The sequence below is a fragment of the Solanum tuberosum genome, unplaced genomic scaffold (genome assembly GCF_000226075.1).
Source record: "Solanum tuberosum cultivar DM 1-3 516 R44 unplaced genomic scaffold, SolTub_3.0 scf00032, whole genome shotgun sequence".
Lineage (NCBI taxonomy): Eukaryota > Viridiplantae > Streptophyta > Magnoliopsida > Solanales > Solanaceae > Solanum > Solanum tuberosum.
The window spans coordinates 606777-613973 of NW_006238958.1; positions in this window are offsets into that span (position 1 = coordinate 606777).

A 7197-nucleotide genomic window follows, 5' to 3' on the forward strand; every position below is an offset into this window, starting at 1 on the left:
TAATCTGATGCGCGAGATACACTAATCTGATGCATGAAAATGAGGGATTATGAAGATTTGTAAAACTTATAGGAGATAATGGTAATAAGTAAATTAAAAGGTGGGATTTCTGTAATTAATCCTACATTTTTTGCTACGGACGACTTATGAATCACAAAAACTAAAGTCTTGGGTTGAAATATTCAGAAAATTTGATTTATAATTCAATTATTAATTTGCCCTATTTATCTGTCAAATTAATTCGACCCCCTTATTTATCACTTCGATAACATACTTTATATCCCGAATTTATTTATTTTTGTGTACAATATGTTATATTAAAGCCTATCGTATATATTAAGATCCACTTTCCAGCATAAATTCATTATTTTATGTATCTTCTCTGAAACTTCAAGAAGGATCCATGTAAATATATATACTGTAGTATTATAAGTATATTAATTAATTAATTAATTACTCCATAGGAAATTGGGGAGGAGGTACTCTTTTTATTCTCTTAAACTAAGGATTTTGTCTCATTGTGTCTACTGATCAAACTGAGATATGTTTTTTCTCGAGTAAGATGATATAAAGTAGGCAGAGTTTATAAATTATTAGTTACACACATAAAAATAAAGTATGATTAAGGTGTCAATATTCCACCAAAGAATTAAATCGCAATATATCAGTCTCTGTTTTAATTTATTTGTCTTAATTTTTACATAATATGTTTAACACTATAAAATTAAAGGTTATTTGATACATTTTAAGTATTTTAGTTTAAGATTATAAAATTTAATTTTTTTCTTTATTTCTTAAATTTCGTATCAAATCAAAATCAGACAAACAAATTAAATCGATTGAAGAAATAATTAAGAAGAAAAGGTCCCACAAAAGTTTAATTGGGAGGAAAAAGTTTAAGATGGGAGAATGTGAGATCATCAGAGTATGGGCAAACTCATATGTGCTTTTATCCCAATTCCCCTTTTTGCTTTTACCCTTTCAACAGTATTCCCCACATACACATATATATAATTTCTATATTATTATTGTTATGTCCTCAATTCTATCGAAAGAGAACTCTCATCTTCTTGCAAAATAATTAAACTTTCTTAGTCTTGAATTTAACAAAAAATATTAATGTATTAGTAGAGAATCAAACTTTCAGTGTAATTCAGTTCTAAAAGTTAGCTCATGTATCATAAAAAATTGTACAAAAATAATGAAGAGAAAATTTCATACTCCTTCAACCAATTCAATATATGGAACAATATAACAATTCTCATAAATTAAACCTAAATGGAGCATTAAACCTAAATGGAGTGTGAATAATACTGTTAATCTCTAATATCATGTGAAATTAGGTCTTAGACCTAACACATATCGCAAAAACTAGCTCACAGGGAGGAGGATTGTTCAAGCCGGCCTTATAAGGAGTCCACTCATCTTATTAACCACCAATATGAGACTTTTGTCATTCTTTAACAAATACATACGAAGTCTAAACTGAAAAGTCTCAAAAAAGACTCAAATAATTAGTATCTTAATTTAATTTAAATATTTATAATCATGTTGGGCTAAACTGGCTCAAGATTATTGTTTTTTTGTAACATGTGATATTATTCATTTTGTAAATGTTTCAGACCATTAAGAGTATCGTACAAAAATCTCTTTGTATACGATAGTTGATATGTTGGTATTACTATTTCACACACAAACATAAAAGAGATAACAACATGACGAAGATACGTGCGTGCATTTGTGTTCTTTCTTTAAAGAAAAAAAGAACATTTTGATGGTAATAGTTATAAGTAGCTTTCTGCTTAATTTAATTATTACGTTTTCTTTTACTGGCAATTGTCACCTTTTTATAATCTTTAATCTCACTAATCACTATCTTCCAAAATAAAGATTGATTCAATAAATTAAAAATAAAAGCTGTTTTCTCTGCTTCAGATTTCATCTCCACTATTTTATGTTTTACTACCAAACGTTTGATTAAAACCTTAGCTTTTCAATGATGTTTTTAAGATCCACTCTTTGCCTTGCCACTTTCCATTCCCTCCCATCGTTAATAGTTTAGCTCACATATGTTCTTAGTTCTTACAATCGAATACTAATTAATCGAAATTATCATTATTTTAAATGATTTACTCACTTAATCTAATTACAAGATTAATTAGTCAATTAGCATAGGATCTCGATTCATGTTTGCCTTATTTTAAGAGTCATTTGGTTCATGAAATAAGACGGAATTAATTAATATTCAGGATTTAAGTTTGAGCTCAAAATATGAATAACCAACTTTATCCTATCAAACTTGGTCTTATATATACCTCACTTCCCAGATGAAATAAATTAGTCAAAGAGTTATAATCTCAAAACTTTATAACTTAGTATTTGATTCTTTTTTGTTTCTTATTCGTCAGATATCCACATCAGAGCTCAACTTATTTCGGATTCACATCGGAAAGTTTCACATTAAAAGGTAAAACGCTTCCTAATAAAAGTGACTTTGATTAAAAATAAAGGAGTACATATCACTCCATCACAACTTTTATAACTTAGTATTAAGATATGTACTCTACCAAAAATGTGTTTATTATTAATTAAACACCTCATTTTGTTTAAAAAAAAAGTTTACTCTATAATTTGAAAAGTTGAAACAACTAACTTTCAAAAAAGAGTACAATATAAATCCCAAAGAAGATTAGTCTTTGTACTTATATTCCTTTAGACATGAAAAAGTAAACATTAGAAAATTCAAGTAGGGAACTCCACACATACCCTTTGGTCCCCACGAGTGCCTAATTATTGAGTTTTAAAAAAAATGTATGGCCTTTCATTCAAAGTAAGTGCATTTTTCTAAAACAATATTTAATTGTTTGATTGATTAAAAAGTTATATGACATTGATCCCCAATTTAATATAAGATAATCATTTAAAATGTTTGATTAATAGAAATAAAATAAGATAAAGAAATCGAATATTCCTCTCTGAGTACTGTATATCTACTGTCACACACTCAAAACACAAATATACCCTATTTTAGTTAAGTAACCAATAATTAAAAATAGATTTATTTCTTGTGCTTTTGTTTTCAAAAAATATATTAAAACCTCTTGAGAATATGTGAGTATATACATATATTATCTTATTAAAAGCAATTTGTCATCATTGATGACTTTAGGGTTCCATATCACCATCACATAATCAAAACAATCTTCTTTAATTATTTTCAAGTAATAAAAATCAGTCAACTTTCGAGGTGATCAAAACATTTTTTTGGTACTACATATAGTACTACTAATTAACTAGCACTATCATTATCATATCATAATGTATCTTTAATTTGCTAATAGATTTCTACATAAATAAAACTTACTCCTAATTTTGATCTGCCGCTATGAATAGATTTCAAGATTTACAATATGGTCACAAAAGATTAAATTATATTTACTTCTTACTCCTAACTCCATGGTAGGTACAATATGGATATGTTTGGTTTTCAAAAAAAAATCATTTTTGGTTGGTCAACATTCCTGAAATGAAAATATTTTTTCTTATAAAACAAGTTCCTTAAAGACCAAGAAAATGACTTCCCCATTAGAGTACGAAAAATAAATTTTATAAGTGACATTCCACACTGATTATCTCCTTTAAGACCTACTCTTACTCCCGCGGCCTGCAAGGTTTACCTAAATGATATATTTTCTGCTTACTAATCAAACAATAGAAAATATCAAAATAACAAATAAAATCACTTACTTTCTTTTTCACTTTTTTGGATCCTTGGAAAGAAAGATTATATATATTGGTGTGGTGTATCTAGGTGAAAAAGAATAACACTTTGACCCAAAGACCAACATATTACTTTAGGGTTAGGTGACATATATATTTACAAATGTGTATAATATTTGAAGACAACTTTTATGAAAGGATTAAATTATGGAACTCAAAGTTACACAGATTTGGAAAAAGAGCCCTTAAAAGGAGGTCTAAAGTTGTAGGATTTAAAGGGAGTGTCTTGATAAGAAGACAAAGCATTCAAGTCTGGAGAATATTTGCCTTTCACAATTTTTTAATGAAATCCAACAGTAGGGTCTTGTCTCTTCTTGCTTTCTGTATCAAATATCAAATATAAAATACCAAAATTTAATTATTTTTCAAGATTAATTTCTGCCTCTTTTAAAACCTATATTATATTTAGTGCGCGATATTTCTCTATCATATATATTATCTCAATTCCAATAAAATGCAATAGATGAAATGTGATCTTGTCGATAAGAACAAATATAAGTAGAATGTGTAATAGAATCTCAAAGAATAAGTATTTTTTGTTATATAATATTAATAATGATCTTTTTCTGTCTTTTTATTAAGTTTACATTATATCATTTTCATCATGATTGATTCATATCAACTATGTACTTTATAAAATAAAATAAAAAATCATTTGGTATTTGATATCCATATTGGAGTCTGATTAAATTCGAATTCGCATTAGAAAGTCTCACATTGGAGTGTAAAGTGCTCCTAACAAAGACGACTATGTATCTGGGGGACTTACAAAGTAATTTTATTTCATTAATTAGTTAAATCAAGGACTCCTCGTGTTACAAATTTCTGGTTTCACAAGGCTCTAAATATAACAAAAGGCAAATATATGATATAGCAATAATTCAGTTCAATACTTTTCAAGATTAGACAACCTCATGGCCAAATGTCATGTCGATGTCCTTGACCAAGATAATTTTCTACAAATGAAATGCACGTGTATTGTTGAGGAAATATTTAATTAGGGCTTGAGTTAAGTGGAAATCTTATTCAAATTATAAAACTTTTAATTTGTAGTCATTAGTGCATATTGATAGGCCTTAGTCTTCTAGTCTAGGAATATAATTTGAGATAAATCATCATGCATTATACAAACACATTGGCTACAGTAAGGGAGTAATGTGTAGGTTGAAATGAATTTAAGCTGATTAAAATTGAATGAGTTAATAAATGAAGAGATCAAATTTGGACGAATCATACCTAAACTGAAATAAATTACGTCAAGTTGGGCCAGATAATAGTAACGTCATTGTGCAACAACCCAATCCGTCCAATTCTTACGAAGTTCTAAGATCTTTGTTTATTTTCCTATATTTGCTTAATTACCAAATAAAATGAACAAAACTATATATATAAATTTTTTCTTTAAATATTTTGACAAGGTTATTCATTTACACTACATGTTTAGACCAAATTAACCTAACTTTTATATGACTAATAATTTGGACGTGTCAAAATGTAGGATTAGTAACCTCGCCCAAATTTGGGCTGTTCATTTTTCATATGCTATTTTTTCCACCCCTAACTATAACTATATATAAAGAAGCAATATGACCGCATACAAAATATAAATTATATGTGATTTTAGTTCGATTAAATATATAACAGAAGTTCACACAAAATAATTTCAAAACTATAGTATATAAAAAGAGTAAAATAAAAGAGATTGACATATTTTTGAAGATGAGATTGTTGCAAATTAAGAAAGAAAAAAACATGTCGACTACAAAGAATTGTTTAGTGGTGTCAAAAGCCTGAAATCATGCTGAGATATACTGTTGTTCTTTGTGGATTATTTTCCTGTTGTAGCTACACATAACATATTGCACGCACTAAGGTACTATCATGTTCGGAAAATTATATTTTGATGAACAGAGTTATTGAATATACAGTACTTATAATTGAAGTCATTGTCCTGGAATTTTAATTTCATATTAGTGAAATTTCATGACAATATCCTAAAGTTTCGCTCATAAAAGTTGAATTTTATAAGAGTTGAAAGTGGTTATTTGTGGAAAAAAAAATTGCCTCGAACAATACCGCCTTAAAATGAAGTGCATTTGAAGTCAAATCTTTTACATAATTAGGATGATTTCCTTTCTAAATACGATGAGTAAAAGGACATTTGAACTCTTCTAGTCAACTATTTCTTTTTTTACTCCCACTAGTTGTCTAGTATCCATATGTAAGTTTGACAAAATTTGAATTTGCGTCGGAAAGTTTCATATTGGAGGAAAGTATTCCCTAATAAAGACAATTCTGTACTCAGAGGAACTTCTTATTAAAGATAAAAGAACACTTATGTATGACTCCACCACAACCCTATTAATATACTCGACTATTTCCATGTTTGGTTATGCATGATTAAACAATGAAAAGTTTCTCTGTTGGCTATGATTTATGAAATGGGCCTTTCTTAACCTATTAATTTTCTTAATTTTAATAAGGGAAGATTCAATATAATCCTTTACAATTTGAATTTTTTTTTAAAATGACCTTGCAAAAAATTAGTAACATGTTATCACTCAGCTTGGAAAAAGCAAAAATTACAATGGATTGATACGCTAAATTTGCTCTCCCACCTCGTTGGTTAAAAAAAAATTCAGATTGAATCGTTAAATTTATTTTAAATTGATTAAAAATCGGATAATAATGCAAAAAAAATAAAAAAAAAATTGTTGGCTTTAGAATAAAATGGATATCAGAGTGTCATAAGACCCTATTTAGACTTTAACCACTTGTTAAAAAATATTTAAAATTTAGCCAAATGTTCATCGTCCTCCTTTTCGGGTCCAAAGTTTTGAATTATCAGAGCCTAAACTTCTTGATGAATGGACTTGAATGAACCTAAAGCTAAAGGTAACGGTAATATCTGCGTACTGAACTATTATGGCATTTGTTTTATAGAGCCCATTTTATGCTATGAACCAAAAACCATGGGCCGAGGAATACAACAGCCCACTAACGTTCTTTCTTTATACTCCTACGAAGTCCATAGAAAACGGGCCTAGTAACAAATCTCAAGGCCCAATTAAGCCCTCTTTAGGGGTACTTCAAAGAAAAAATGAGATTCATCTGTTTTACAAGATTTGTCAATTTTTTTCTTAACTAATTAAGATCTGAATTAATTCTTCTTAGATCTTAATTAGTTCCTCAAGCAACTTTTATATTTTCTCTTTTTTCTTTAATGTAACCCTTCCACGTTCACTCGATGGAAAAAATAATTAAAGCGTATGATAGAATGCCAAGTTTATAATTTAATTAAAATACATATAAGTTGGTTGAAACATCGATATCGAAGAAAACAATTCTCATTTGACTATGGGCTTAGAAGATGAAAAAGGACATAATTAATCATGTATAGCGATACTTGAATTGTCT